Source organism: Herpailurus yagouaroundi, unplaced genomic scaffold, assembly GCF_014898765.1.
Source record: "Herpailurus yagouaroundi ecotype Mexico unplaced genomic scaffold, PumYag 140, whole genome shotgun sequence".
Classification (NCBI taxonomy): Eukaryota; Metazoa; Chordata; class Mammalia; order Carnivora; family Felidae; genus Herpailurus; species Herpailurus yagouaroundi.
This window is the reverse complement of record NW_024412395.1, coordinates 56,925,837-56,941,049: the sequence shown is the minus strand read 5'-3', so window position 1 is coordinate 56,941,049 and position 15,213 is coordinate 56,925,837. Positions and strand designations below refer to the sequence as shown.

The following is a 15,213-nucleotide window of genomic DNA, read 5'->3' as shown; positions in this document are numbered from 1 at the left end:
CCTAAAGTGGGTCCAACAGGGAATCAGGCAAAGGCATTGAAGATGGCTGCCATAAACAACTAATTCAAGGAGTTTTGCAGGAAAGGGACAGGGACGTTAAGTGTGTAGCTGGACAGGGAGAGAGGGCTGAGAGGCTTTCTAAGATGGGAGAAATAACAGCATGATTGTATACTAATGTGAATGACATAGTAGAGAGGAGAAGGGAGGATCGTGATGCAGAAGAGAAGGGGACAATTGCCAGAGTGACATCCCTGAGTTGAGACGGCATGACCCGGTGTGCAGTGAAAGGACTGGCCTTTTCTAGAAGCATGGCAGTTCATCCATAGCAACATGAGAGAGGATGGTGTATACAGGCACAGATAGGGGTAGATGAGTAGACATGATGGTAAGAGCTTGTGGAACTCTCTTCTGATTCCTACAAGTGTCTCAGTGAAGCAAAATCATCAGCTGAGAGCGAGGGAGGGCAAGTACGAGGGAGATGTTTGAAGAGGGAGGAGAAGGTGCAAAGTAGTCTAGTCATTTAGAGCAGCGTTCCTCAAAAAGGCTAGTCTAGGGGCGCCTGGGTGGCTCAGTCGGTTAAGCGGCCGACTTCGGCTCAGGTCATGATCTCACGGTCCGTGAGTTCGAGCCCCGCGTCGGGCTCTGTGCTGACAGCCCAGAGCCTGGAGCCTGTTTCAGATTCTGTGTCTCCCTCTCTCTGACCCTCCCCCATTCATGCTCTGTCTCTCTCTGTCTCAAAAATAAATAAAACGTTAAAAAAAAAAAAAAAGGCTAGTCTACAGACCAGTGCTTTTTCACAAATTCTTTGTTATCTGTCCATGAAAAGGTTAAGTACAGGAATTCAGGGTAAGCATTTAGAAGCGTTTAGCAATTTAATGGAATAATTTTATGACTGCTAAATTTAATGATAAAAATTTGGGACTTGCATTTTGTATGTCTCTGTTTTATTTCATTTTTCTTGTAACTCATTTAAGTTGTATTTTCCAAAAGTATTATTCCAAAATGGATTTAAAAATATAAGAAGTTGACCCTTCACCCAGATAGTTTGAGAAACACTTGGTTTCCACTTAGTGGGGGAGACTGGATGAAGCAAGTATAGCATAACTGCTGGGAAGCATTAAGCACCTGATGTTAGAAATCATGAATTTAAAACACACAGTTAACATAGTTGTTGTTGTCTAGTCTTATTCAACCTCACAGGTAACTTTTTATTGGTTGGAGAATTGTATTTAAGCAGGCTTTGGTTTCGCCAGGTGAAGTAAAATAAAGAGAGAAGGGACACGAGAGTTGGGGTGTAAGCAAGGAATTGATGACAAAGAGTGACTATATAGTTTGCCAAAACTCAACAAATGTGAACTTTAGATTTTTGCCTTTCTTTGTGTGTAAATTTTACATCAAAGGAAGAAAACTGTAAACAAAGATTGAACTAAATGATACGCATGCTGAAAACTGTAGGGAGAAAGTCAAGATGTCTGTAATTTACTTTGAAATCACTTTTTAAATTGCTGGATAGAGGCACCTGGGTGGCTCAGTCGGTTGAGCATCCAACTCTTGATTTCAGCTCAAGCCATAATCCCAGGGTGGTGGGATCAAGACCCACATTGGGCTTTGCGGTGAGCCTGGAGCCTGCTTAAGACTTTCTCTCTCTGTCCCACCGCCCCCAACCTCTCTGCCTCACTCTCTCAGTGCCTGGGTGGCTCAGTCAATTAAGTGTCTGACTCTTTTTTTTTTTTTATTTTTTTAATGTTTATTTATTTTGAGAGAGAGACAGAGAGAGAGAGACAGAGCTTGAACAGAGTAGGGGCAGAGAGAGAGGGACACAGAATCTGAAGCAGGCTCCAGGCTCCAGGCTCTGAGCTGTCGGCACAGAGCCCAACGGGGGGCTCAAACCCACCACCTGTGAGTTCATGACCTGAGCCGAAGTTGGACACCCAACTGACTGAGCCACCCAGGCGCCCTTAGTGTCCAACTCTTAATTTCAGCTGAGGTCATAATCTCACAGTTCAAGAGTTTGAGACCTGCTTCAGGCTCTGGGATGACAGTGCAGAGTCTGCTTGGGGTTTTCTCTCTCTTCCTCTCTCTCTCTGCCCCTCCCCTATTTGCAATCTCCCTCTCCCTCTTTCAAAAAAAATTAAAAATAAAAGATTCTCTCTCCCTCTGCCCCTCTCCCCCACTCACATGCCCGCTCTCTCTCTTTCTCTCTCTCAAATTAAAATTAATTAATTAGTTGCTGGATGGATAGAGTAATGGTTAAACGGATAAATATATGATAAAACTGAATGCTAGAATTTAAGTGATGGAGACATGGGTAAGCACCATAAAATTCCTTCCATTTTGCTCTTTGTTTAAAATTTTTCATAGTAAATGTTGAAAAAAATATGGCCTGAATATTTTTATGATCATTCATTTTATCTCCCCAGCCAGATAATTAGCTCCTAGAAAAGAAAAAGGTTATTTCCAGAAAGTTAGCTACTCCATGCTTCTTTTCTTCACAGATGAGGAAACAGAGTCCTAAAGATGATGAGTGACTTCATCAAGATCAGATGGCAAGTTAGGGGCATATGTGACTCCTACAAAGTTTCTTCCCGATACATAAGAGGCAACTGTAGTCCATAACTCACCCCTACAGGATCCATGGAAGAGCTTCTGGAATGCCCATAAACTCCAAAAGCTAAATGTTGAATTTTGAGTGTATGTTCAAATGTGCACTTTCTAAGAAGAAAATTAATAGCTTCCAAAATATCTTTAGTTTATGACTCAAGAAAGATTACTATCTCCTTAAAAGGGAAAATTTGGGGGCGCCTGGTGGCTCAGTCCATTAAGCGTCCAATTCTTGATTTAGGCTCAAGTCATGATCTCACAGTTTGTGAGATGGAGCCCCGCCTTGGGCTCGGCACTCACAGCATGGAGTCTGCATGGGATTCTCTCTCTCTCTCTCTCTCTCTCTCTCTCTGCCCCTCTTCCTACTCATGCTTTCCTTCTCTCTCTCAAAATAAATAAATAAATATTAAAAAAATAAATAAAAGGGCAAATTTTATTTTCATCTGCATTCCTTGAAAGTACTGAACACAGTTTTAAGACATTCAAGAAATATTTTTTTTTACATTTTTTTAAAATTTAAATCCAAATGGGGCGCCTGGGTGGCGCAGTCGGTTAGGCGTCCGACTTCAGCCAGGTCTCGATCTCGCGGTGCGCGGGTTCCAGCCCCGCGTCGGGCTCTGGGCTGATGGCTCGGAGCCTGGGGCCTGTTTCCGATTCTGTGTCTCCCTCTCTCTCTGCCCCTCCCCCATTCATGCTCTGTCTCTCTCTGTCCCAAAAATAAATAAACGTTGAAAAAAAATTTTTTTTAATTTAAATCCAAGTTAGTTAACCTACAGTGTAATAATGATTTCAGGAATACAATTTAGTGACTCATCACTTACATATAACACCGAGTGCTCATCCCAACAAGTGCCCTCCTTAATGCCCATCACCCATTTAGCCCATCCTCCCACCCACAGCCCCTCATCAACCCTCAGTTTGTTCTCTGTATTTAAGAGTCTTTTATGGTTTGTCTCCCTCTCTGTTTTTATATTATTTTTGCTTCCTTTCCCCTATGTTCATCTGTTTTGTTTCTTAAATTCCACATATGAGTGAAATCATATGATATTTGTCTTTCTCTGATTAACTTATTTCGCTTGGCATAATACACTCTAGTTCTGGCCACGTTGTTGCAAATGGCAAGATTTCATTCTTTTTGATTGCCAAGTAATACTCCATTGTGTACATATACCACATCTTCTTTATCCATTTATCAGTTGACGGACATCTGGGTTCTTTCCAAACTTTGGCTATTGTTGATAGGGCTACTAAAAAGATTGGGGTGCATGTACCCCTTTGAATCAGCATTTTTTTTTTAGCCTTTGGATAAATACCTAGTAGTGTAATTGCAATTTTTTGAGGAACCTCCATACTGTTTTCCAGAGTGGCTGCAACAATTTGCATGCCCACCAAGAGTGCAAAAGTGTTCCTCTTTCTCCGAATCCTCGCCAACATCTGTTATTGCCTGAGTTGTTAATTTTAGCCATTCTGACAGGTGTGAGGGGTATCTCACTGTGGTTTTGATTTGTATTTCCCCGATGATGAGTGATGTTGAGCATCTTTTTGTGTGTCTGTTAGCCATCTGGATGTCTTCTTTGGAAAAGTGTCTTTTCATATATTTTGCCCATTTCTTCACTGGATTATTTGTTTTTTGGGTGTTGAGTTTGATAAGTTCTTTATAGATTTTGTATCCTACCCCTTTATCTTATGGGTCATTTGCAAATATCTTCTCCCATTTCGTTGGTTGTCTTTTAGTTTTGCTGATTATTTCCCTCACTGTTCAGAAGCTTTTTATCTTGATGAGGTCCCAAAGGTTCATTTTCGCTTTTGTTTCCCTTCCCTCTAGAGACGTGTCAAGTAAGAAGTTGCTGCAGCCGAGGTCAAAGAGGTTGTTTCCTGTTTTCTTCTCTGGGATTTTGATGGCTTCCTGTCTGACATTTAGGTCTTTCATCCATTTTGAGTTTATTTTTTTATATGGTGTAAGAAAATGGTCCAGGTTCATTCTAAATGGTTGTTTTGTTTTGTTTTGTTTTGTTTTTTGAGAGACAAAGAGAGACAGAGAGAGAGAGAGAGAGAACATGAGCAGGTGAGGGGCAGAGAGAGGAGACAGTGGATCTGAAGCAGGTCCTGCACTGACAGCAGAGAGCCCAACATGGGGCTCGAACTCATGAAGTGTGAGATCATGACCTGAGTCGAAGTCGGATGCTTAACCGACAGACACCCAGGCGCCCCAAGAAATACTTTTGAACTGATAGTGTTTTACTACTGATAATCAGTGTTAAACTGATAATATTTTAAACTGGTTGGTGATAATGGTATTTAAGAAGGTTTTTTGTAATTCCAAGATTGTAAAGCTGTTTATCATTTAAGACACTCAAATGCTTTATAGTTTTTAATCACTGTTGAGCTTACACCTTCGTGACTCTCATAAGCCTGGCTGAGGTCTGATTAAAGATTTCTTTTTTTTCATTTCTTTGACATTTACACATTACTGTATTGTTTACCAAAATCCATCCAAGGCTTTCAATTCTTACTCTCTAGGAAAATACTGTATTATATAATATAATATATTCAAGTTTGGACTATACGTTATTTTGCCTTTGTATATGGGGTAAGAAGTTGACTTTGAGCATAGAGTCAAGCTTGTGTGTTTTCCCCTAGTCCTCTGCTCTCCCATTAGAGGAAAGCCATCTTCCTGAGCATTAGCTTTTTTACCTATAAATTCAGTAGTTCCTAAAGTGTGTCACAATGTGTTGTTGGTATTAAGTGAATTATTATTTTTAAATAGTTTAAAGAATATGAAACAACAAAGTATATAATATTATATTTGGTCAAGGGAAATACATATATTTACATACATATGTTCTATATATAGATTATATACTTCAAGAGATCCAAGATTCTGTAAATTATTGAAGAAATGAATGATTTGGCCACAGCTTCTTCTAACAATTGGGGGAAAATATTCTTCATTTCATATAAGCATCTTTCCAGAGTGACTCTCCCATCTACCTGTGCCTGCGTTTGCCATCCTCTATTTTTCTTATTTGTCAACTCAGTCAATGTCTACCTAGGTCTTCTAAAGGCTACATTTGTTAAGTAAATATTATAAGAACCCATAAACACTGACTGCAACAGGTTTCTCCTGAATCTCCCAAGGATAAACTGAATAGATAGGTTGGCATGGCTAACACAGGACTGTCCATAAATCTGCCTGGGCTGTCAAAAGGAAGAGAAGAAGAATTGTGCAGGAAGTAAAACAGTCAATGAGACAAATTAAAGGAAATAAAGAATTCTGGTGTGGATTGAACAGACAAGCTCAAGAACAAAATGATAAAGACCTTTAATCACGTCAGAAAGTCTATAAAAGTATGTAAGTACAAGGACCAGAAAATGTTAATAATAAACCTTATCCTATTACATAAAGAGATAAAAGAACTACCAAAACTTCAGAAAGGTCATCTCTATCATATATGAGACAATCAGGGGAATTTTAGTAATAACTGAATATTTAACAATGTTAAGGAATTCTTGGGGATTTTTTTTGATGTGATAATATTATTGTGGTTATTTTTTTTTAGTCCTTATAGAAATACATACTGAAATATTTACAGATGAAAAGATATGATATTTGGTTGTGTTCCAAAATAATTCAGTGGGGGGGTATAAACAAAACAAGATTGTACATGAATTGATCATTGCTGAAGCTTATTGCTGAATACATGGAGGCTCACTTCTCTCTACCCTTGTGTATGTTCAAACCTTTCCATTTAAAAAATGTTTTAAGATTATGAAGAATATCATTTGCACACAGGAAAAGTTTCACAGATACTGCTCTTTCTCATGATTGACAATTAAGCCCTACTATTGCAAAAAACCCTCCCTTTGCAGACACTTGTTCCTCTGGAGACCCTCAATGGCATTATATTAATGCAAAGATCCCCCTGGGCTGAAGAGTGGCTCCAAGCAACTTAAGAATGGAATGAAATCATGATAGAGATGCCTATGTACAATGTGTGCCCATAAACTGTAGTACATGTTTTAGCGTTAGTGTGTACTCACTGAATGACTTCCTTTTTGAACTAGCCAGTTTTTAAATTATTAAAATAAAATCATGTCCATGGTTAAAAAGTCCAAATAGTACAGAAGACAGAGAAAGGCAGAAAGTAAAATTCTTTCTCTCAACATTCAGTCTCAGTAGATAGAAGCACCTAATCAACACTTTGAGTGTCGTTCCAGAAACGTTCAATGCGTAATTGCACGTGTGGTTGTATGGTTGTATGGGAATACAAAGAATATTAAAATAAGCACAAAAATTATTGGGCTTTTGGCTAATTTTATTATAAACAATTATTACTGAACATATAATGCATCTTTATTTTGCAGCAATACTTATATATCCACAAAGTTGTCTATTCATAGAGCTTCATCTTAGCTCTCTTGTCTCATATGATTTCCCATATCATTCTAATATAATTATTTATATTTTTATTGATCATTTGAACATGTAGCTGAACTTTTTACCTTAATTTAAAAGAAAATGGATTAACATGAAAACAAATTAATGGCTTATTTATTTTTTCTTTTTATTTTATTTTTTTTAAATTTTTTTTTCAATGTTTTTTGTTTATTTTTGGGACAGAGAGAGACAGAGCATGAACGGGGGAGGGGCAGAGAGAGAAGGAGACACAGAATCGGAAACAGGCTCCAGGCTCCGAGCCATCAGCCCAGAGCCTGATGCGGGGCTCGAACTCACGGACCGCGAGATCGTGACCTGGCTGAAGTCGGACGCTTAACCGACTGCGCCACCCAGGCGCCCCAATTGTTTCTTTTTAAAATTTTTTTTAATGTTTATTTATTTTTGAGAGAGAGAGAGACAGAGTGCGAGCAGGGGAGGGGCAGAGAAAGAAAGGGAGACACAGAATCTGAAGCAGGTTCCAGGCTCTGAGCTGTCAGCACAAACCTCAACACAGGGCTCGAACTCACAAAATGTCAGATGTTGACTGGAGCTGAAGTCAGATGCTTAACTGACTGCATTACCCAGGCGCCCCTATTGTCTCTTTTAACCTTTCAAATTGAAAATGTTTAGATGGATTTTCCTTTGGGGCTATTACAATGCTCTCATCAATGAAGTAATATAAAACTTTAGTGCATGAAAAGACAAGAACAAGATTGGTATCTTTATTTAATCTTATGTCATCTGTCTGAATTAGGAGTAAAAATGGTTATGTTATAGGTATATGCAACACTTTTTTCAAGATACATTAAATTGTAAGAGCAGCTTTTTTATATTACCTCTCTGTAATGTTTAGCCTTTTTTTAAGTTGTAAGGTTTGCAGCAATAAAAAACATTCTTTAAAAGACTTTAATGCACTCATTTTCCACACAACTATGTAATTACTGCACTTAAGATGATTCTCAATTGAACATTAACTACAAGTTCTTTTTTTTCCTGTTAATTCTTTTTTCTTTTTACTGCTTTTTTAAAGTTTATTTTTTTAGTAATCTGTACACCCAACGTGGGGCTCAAACTCGTGACCCGGAAATCAAGAGTCCAATGCTCTTCCTTCCAGGTGCCCTTCCTGTTACTTCTTTTACAATATTCCAAGATTCAGCTTAGGCTTCAGTTAGCCAAAAACAATCTTATTTTTCAATATGGCCCCCATTAATGTGAGCTCATTTTGGGTTCTTCCAATGGTTACTGATTTTTCAAACTACTGAAAAAGAAAAGGCGACTCTTACTTTGGTTACATGCAGTGCTATTCATGGGCACATGACCCGTGCAGGCACACAGATCCCAGGGTCGAAAGAGCCCCACTCTTGGTTTAATGCTCTATCACTGTGTTGAAATTCATAATAATTAATCCTTGAACGTGGCTTACATAAGCAAAGTCCAAAGGGACAAAGAAACAGGGCGTGAGCAGATAATGCAGAATGTGCACAATGTATGTGTATCTGATGTTTCTTGCCACCCCACTTTCATATAGCATTCCTGATGCTGCGTGAATACAGAACTCCAGTGGATCCAGCATGGGACTCAAAGCAAGCACAAGGCAAGCATTTTATTGAAGCTGTTGGCTTCTGCAGAGTGTTAGGAGAATGTGCATGTATCAAGAAGTGAAAGAGGGGCACCTGAGTGGCTTAGTCGGTTAAGCGTCCGACTCGTGTTCAGGTCATGATCTCATGGTTCGTGGGTTTGAGCCCCGCATTGGGCTCTGTGCTGACAGCTCAGAGCCTGGAGCCTGCTTCAATTCTGTGTCTCGCTCTCTCTCTGTCCCTCCCCGGCTCACACTCTGTCTCTCTCTCTCAATAATAAATAAACATTGAAAAAAAAAAAAGTGAAAGAAAAAAACAGGTGAGTCAGTTTTTTACAACATATCCAGGGTGGTGGTAAGAACAAAAGCATATACACATGCAGGTACAAGCTACAAAACACAAATTGTATAATTTTGGTTGTCCTGCATACAAGTTAAATGTTCTCATATAATTTGGGGGCACTTGGGTGGCTCAGCCAGTTAAGCATCCGACTCTTGATTTCAGGTCAGGTCATGATCTCACGGTTCATGAGTTCAAGTCCCACTTTGGGCTCTGCACTGACAGCACAGAGCATGCTTGGGATTCTCTCTCTCCCTCTCTCTCTCTGCCCCTCCCCCGCTCGTCTTCTCTCTCTCTCTCTCTCTCTCTCTCTCTCTCTCTCAAAATAAATAAGAATTTAAAAATTGAAGAAAAAAAAAACAAATGTTCTCAAATAATTCAATAAATATATCTGAACAAATTTAAAACTGGAATTCCAAAATAGAAAGATGAATGGTAAAAATAAATAAATAAATAAATAAAAGCCAGTAATTTAAAATGTTGTCTTCTTTACTCAGAGCGCATGAAGTAAATAAAAGAACACCATGACAAGTCAACAGAGATACTGTGGGAGAAGGGGGAAAACTTTATATTTTAGTATCTTTAATGACACTTTTTCCCCTGACTTTTGAACAAGGGGTCCCCCATTTTCATTTTGCACCAGGGCTCACAAGTTCTGGAACCAGCCCTGGTTAAGGGTTCTCTGCCTGCAGGGGAATTCTCCTGCAGGAAGCATCTGTCTTCCATTCTGAAGTCATTAGTTCACTCTGGCAGCCTGGGTCTGGCTGCAGAAAGAACATCTTTATTTTGGCAAATGGGCGACACTCGCAAACAAGTAGCAAAAGGAATAATCATGTGTCCTGAAATCTAGTATGGTAAAGTGCTTAGGCTCTTAACAGATTAGGTTTGCTTTCCTTTGTTGCCATTTACAGCTGTGAATTTTTCACACCGAAGAGCAGTTGTCAAAATAAATGTTTTTCCTTTGCCACTTCCTTACAAATGCTCAAGACTTTCAGTGCCGTCTTGCTGTGAATTTTCTTTTCTCTTACAACTACTAGAAATGACCCAAGGCTAACCCAAAACTGTGTTGTTAATTTTTGTTATGTGCTTTTCTGTCATTGTCTCTGATGAATCATCTTCAGAATATTTCAACAAATATTAATTAAGACCAAGCCTTGTGAGAGGCACTGAGCTAGGCACTTGGGAGACCAAGTTTTGAAATAGAAAGTGTCTCTGACCTCAAGGGATTTAGATGGACGAACCCTCCAGAGGAAACAAGTAAGGCCAAAGTGTGCTGGTGCGTGATCTGGTGGCTCATAGGGCAAGTCTTTTGTTTCCCACACAAACTAGTGAACTTTACCTCTGGTGGTACATAAATCACTCCCTCATAACAAGCTAAGCACATTAAGTTAACTTAGAGTACCACTGGATAAAAATATTAATATTGCCAGAAATGGCAAGAAGGGGTAAAATGAGCTCATTTGGGAGGGAAAATGCTCCTTTGAAAAAAGCTGCTATCCTTATGAGTTAAAGTTTCAGTGTCTCTGATTTGAAAATCGAAGCACAGAAATGCTGCTTTGGAGAATCTGACCTAAATGAAACTCACTAAGTCCCAAATCCGCGATTCAGAGTAACTCCACTGACAATGGTCAAAATCATTCCTCAAGTTGTGATAGGTGCTGTCACACTTCCAGAGTCCATTTATCCACAGGTCCCTGAGATCTTTTTTTTTTTTTTTTTTCAGCATTCACTCAGTCTTCTTCATTCTCAGCACCTACAATGGGAATAATAACTGGTGATGTGCTTTTAATACCAGGCTCTTGAGAGTTGGCTTGTGGTTCTGTTACAGACATGTTCCTGAACATGATTTAACATATATTTAAAGTTAGTTATTTAATGCTAGAAGGCAGAAATTCTTTGGAACTTGTTTTCATGAAATTCTTGTGGATCTGTTTACTCCTAACAGTCCCCAGTTGCCTCATACTTGTCTATTCCCCAACATCTATTCTTTCCTTCTTTTTGGCAATACTATTCCTGATCTGTAGCTGAGCCCGTGGTCACCTGGCATAAAGACATTTCCCAGCTTCTTTAGCAACTAGTAATGGCCATATGATGAAATTTTATCTAATGTGATATAAACAAGAATATGTATATAGCATCCTTCTTTCTTGTTGGCTGGAATGCAAATATGACAGCTAGGGGCTTAGCATCCACTTTGGACCAGGAGATAGAACGCTAAAGACAGACAGTAAAAAAAACAGACAGAAAGCTAGACTTTCACATGAAGAGCTAAAGCTGTAACTTGTTAAAGCCACTATTATTTTGGGTGTCTGTTACTTGCTGCTGGATCTAATCCTAACTGATACATTTTCGTAGAGATGTCTGTTTCATCTGTCTTAGATGAACTCATTCGGAATATTTATACTTTTTTTCTTCTGCCTTGAAAATTACTGCTCCTTCTGCTAAAGTTTCCTTAAGGGAAGTTATGCTCTTCACAGCTCCAGTTAATTCTAGTTTTAAAAAGGGTTTAAACAGCATAGCAGCTGCAGATATGAACGCAATGGCTACAAATACCAGTTATTGGCTTTCTGCCAATACATATTCTAATTCTGCTAAAGAATTCCACCTATTTTATATTCTAATTCTGTCTAAAGCATTCAGCTCTAAGCCCACCTCTCGTCTGCTTTCTGATCCTATCCATCCCACCTGCTTCCACAATTTGACATTTAATTAGCAAAAAAAAAAAAAAAAAATTTTAAGGGGCACCTGGATGGGCTTAGTCCGTCAAGCATCTGACTCTTGATTTCAGCTCAGGTCATGATCTCACAGGTTTGTGGGATCGAGCCCCATGTCAGGCTCTGTGCTGACAGAGTAGAGCCTGCCTGGGATTCTCTCTCCCTCTCTCTCTGCCCCTCCCCTGCTTGCACTCACTTTCTCTCTCTGTCTCTCTCTCAAAATAAATAAACACTTTTTAAAACTTTTTTTTAAGAAACAGGGCATGTGGATTCCACCTCAAGCCTGGACCAAGTCTGATAGAAGCTTTCTAAGTGGAGGTCCGGAGAGTGTTTCCTGTGGCAGCCACTGAAGCTTTTGCTGGCATGGGAGAGTCACAAGATGCCACAGTTGTAAGCCGGAAGACAAGTGGTGTGCTTCCAACCCAAAGGACAAGGTGAGGACTAGATGGCTAATAAACTAGATGGACAAACGAGCTGTAGAGTCACTAGAGGAGAAAGTCTCAGCAGGATGGACGAGTACCCGACTGGGTCTGAAAGAGCCGTGTAAGATTTAGTCCTGAGGCAGCGTAAGCAGCAGGGGATCCCTTTACCTAATTCCCTGCAGACACAAGTGAGAGATGTTCCAATGGCCTTAAAATGAAAAATAGAGCCTAGGATCATAAGGAAATTACTACAAATATGAGCTGGACATGATGACAGGTTAAGGTGATAATCATAAGGAAAAGTCCTAAGTGTGGTTAAGATGAACGAAAGTTAAGGTACATAAAGAGATAACTGCATAACGTTAAAAATTTGAAGAAATCTATGAAGGTAATTATGATTCTGTAATTGGTTTAACTCTTTAATTTGACTTTTGGGGGGTCTAGATGGAAGGAGTGCTATTAATACCAAATGATAATCACTATTTTTTTTTAATTTTTTTTTTCAACGTTTATTTATTTTTGCGACAGAGAGAGACAGAGCATGAACGGGGGAGGGGCAGAGAGAGAGGGAGACACAGAATCGGAAACAGGCTCCAGGCTCTGAGCCATCAGCCCAGAGCCCGACGCGGGGCTCGAACTCACGGACCGCGAGATCGTGACCTGGCTGAAGTCGGACGCTTAACCGACTGCGCCACCCAGGCGCCCCTATGATAATCACTATTAAGGGCTACTATCCATTTTAAGCTACTCAATTTCCTTTACAAGGAATCGTGTCAAACATCATGCAAATCCTGATGCATTCAACAAATGAAATTTTAACTGAAAGTGAAAAAATACCAAGAAAGTTGGAAATTAAATTAATAATTGAAACAAGCCATTCCCAAACAATCTCAGAATATACTGGTTTGAAAAACTGGGCACGTTAATCCCTACAAAAAGCAAGAGTCAAATATATCAGCCAGTGGCAATAAATATCCAGGATTTAGCAAGAAAACTAAAGGAATCGATTATGACTACACTCCACTGATTCAGGTAGGGTCTTTCCTTTCCTGTTCCCTTTAATGAAGTGATTTGCAGGGGTGCCTGGGTGGCTCAGTTGGTTAAATGTCTGACTTTGGCTCAGGTCATGATCTCACAGCTTGTGGGCTTGAGCCCCACATCAGGTTCTGTGCTGACAGCCTGGAGTCTGCTTTGAATTCTGTGTCTCCCTCTGTCTCTGCCCCTCCCCCACTTGTGCTCTGTCTCTCAAAAATAAATAAATGTTTGGGGCGCCTGGGTGGCTCAGTCGGTTGAGCGTCTGACTTCGGCTCAGGTCATGATCTCACGGTTCGTGAGTTTGAGCCCCGCGTCGGGCGCTGTGCTGACAGCTCTGAGCCTGGAGCCTGCTTCAGATACTGTGTCTCCCTCTCTCTCTGCCCCTTCCCCACTCATGCTCTGTCTCTGTGTCTCAAAAATGAATAAACGTTAAAAAAATTTTTTTTAATAAAAAAATAAATAAATGTTAAAAACAAATTTTTTAAAAAATAGTGAAGTGATTTGGAGAATGGTCTCTTATCCCTGAGAGCTGTTCTTTCCTCTTTTTTGTTTTCTTTACTGGAAAATGGTTCTTAGCAGTGGGCCAGGGAGCCTCATCTGTGAGGGCTACAGCTATGCCTCCTAGAAGGACGAGGATGGGGGAACTAGCCCAATCTATTGGATCTGGAGCTCTTTAGGCCGATTTGACAACTGTCCCAGAGTGTACAGAAAGAGTGAAACAAGCATCAGTTTCCGATCTGATTTCCTTCTTTGCCTCAAGGCCATATCTGGTGCCTTTGACACCAAGGCAGGCAGAGTAAGAAACTCTGAACTATTAGCAGAAAATGTATAAAACAAAGTACCTACTGAATGCCAATGGATATAAAACAGTAGATATGAATTCTGCCTTTTACTTATGATAAAGTTGGTGAAACAAGAAACAACCAGGGGTCATTACCTTTTTGTGTGTATCTTCCACTAGATTTTAAGTTCCATGACTTATAGTAGAAATTATATTCATCGTATTCACAGTTGCCCATTGATGCCCAGTCCCTGCCCACCCAATAAGTACTTGAATAAATGAATGAACATACACTATTGAAGCAACAACAAAAGGCAGCCTCTACATAATCATGTACCAAAGTGCAGGGTACATGAAGAATAAAGCAGTTAGAAAAGCAAAGGTAGGGGGCACCTGGGTGGCTCAGTCGGTTAAGCGTCCGACTTCAACTCAGGTCACATCTCGTGGTCCGTGAGTTCGAGCCCCGTGTCGGGCTCTGGGCTGATGGCTCAGAGCCAGGAGCCTGCTTCGGATTCTGTGTCTCCCTCTCTCTCTGCCCCGCCCCTCCCCCCCCCCCCCCCCCCCGTTCATGCTCTGTCTCTCTCTGTCTCAAAAATAAACGTTAAAATTTTTTTTTAAGAAAAGCAAAGGTAGCTAAGTGGACAGTCAATGGTTTGGAGGTTTAGGTTAGAGCTGAACCTTCTGACTATGTGCAGGATAAAAGATGCTCTCCCAGCTTGCCAGAGCCAGGCAGCTTTGGGACTCTGTCCTATCAAATGTATGAGGCATTCTCTTTTTTTAATTTTTTTTTAACGTTTATTTATTTTTGAGACAGAGAGCGAGCATGAACGGAGGAGGGTCAGAGAGAGGGAGACACAGAATCTGAAGCAGGCTCCAGGCTCTGAGCTGTCAGCACAGAGCCCAACGCGGGGCTCGAACTCACGGACCGCGAGATCATGACCTGAGCCAAAGTCGGCCGCTTAACCTACTGAGCCACCCAGGCGCCCCTGTATAAGGCATTCTCAAGAGAGGACATGAAACAGCGAGTATCACAACTTCAATATCAAAGGTGTCTGTCCCATATGGGACAATGGTAGTATCTTGGTAGAGGTTCCAAGAACAATCGCTTCTCTAAAGTCTAGAGACCTTCAAACAAATGACACTTAGTAATGAGACGTTCTTTGGTCACTAGACCTGGTGAAGAGACCACTGATGGAAAGATCATCTCACCTTTAACTGGTAGAGGAAGGATCCAGTTTTCTTGAGGATTCATAGCTATTGAAATAACTCCATTCATAAGGCAATCCATAAGGCATAGTACTGTAGT

At 40.3% G+C, this 15,213-nt stretch overlaps 2 long non-coding RNA genes across 2 annotated transcripts in view; one reads left to right on the top strand and one right to left on the bottom strand.

Annotated features, from left to right (window-relative positions):
* The window catches only part of LOC121030269 (uncharacterized), a 28,185-nt gene extending 19,546 nt beyond the window's left edge, over positions 1-8,639 (top strand). Inside the window, exon 3 of the long non-coding RNA XR_005790147.1 lies at positions 8,568-8,639. This is a non-coding gene — a long non-coding RNA (uncharacterized LOC121030269). The remainder of the gene's footprint in view (positions 1-8,567) is intronic.
* An 858-nt stretch (positions 8,640-9,497) lies between these two features.
* On the bottom strand, positions 9,498-10,689 carry LOC121030267 (uncharacterized). The gene is made up of 2 exons (XR_005790146.1): positions 10,541-10,689; positions 9,498-9,719 (listed from the first exon to the last, which is right to left on the bottom strand). It is a non-coding gene; the product is annotated as an uncharacterized LOC121030267 (long non-coding RNA).
* Between the last annotated feature and the right edge of the window lie 4,524 nt (positions 10,690-15,213).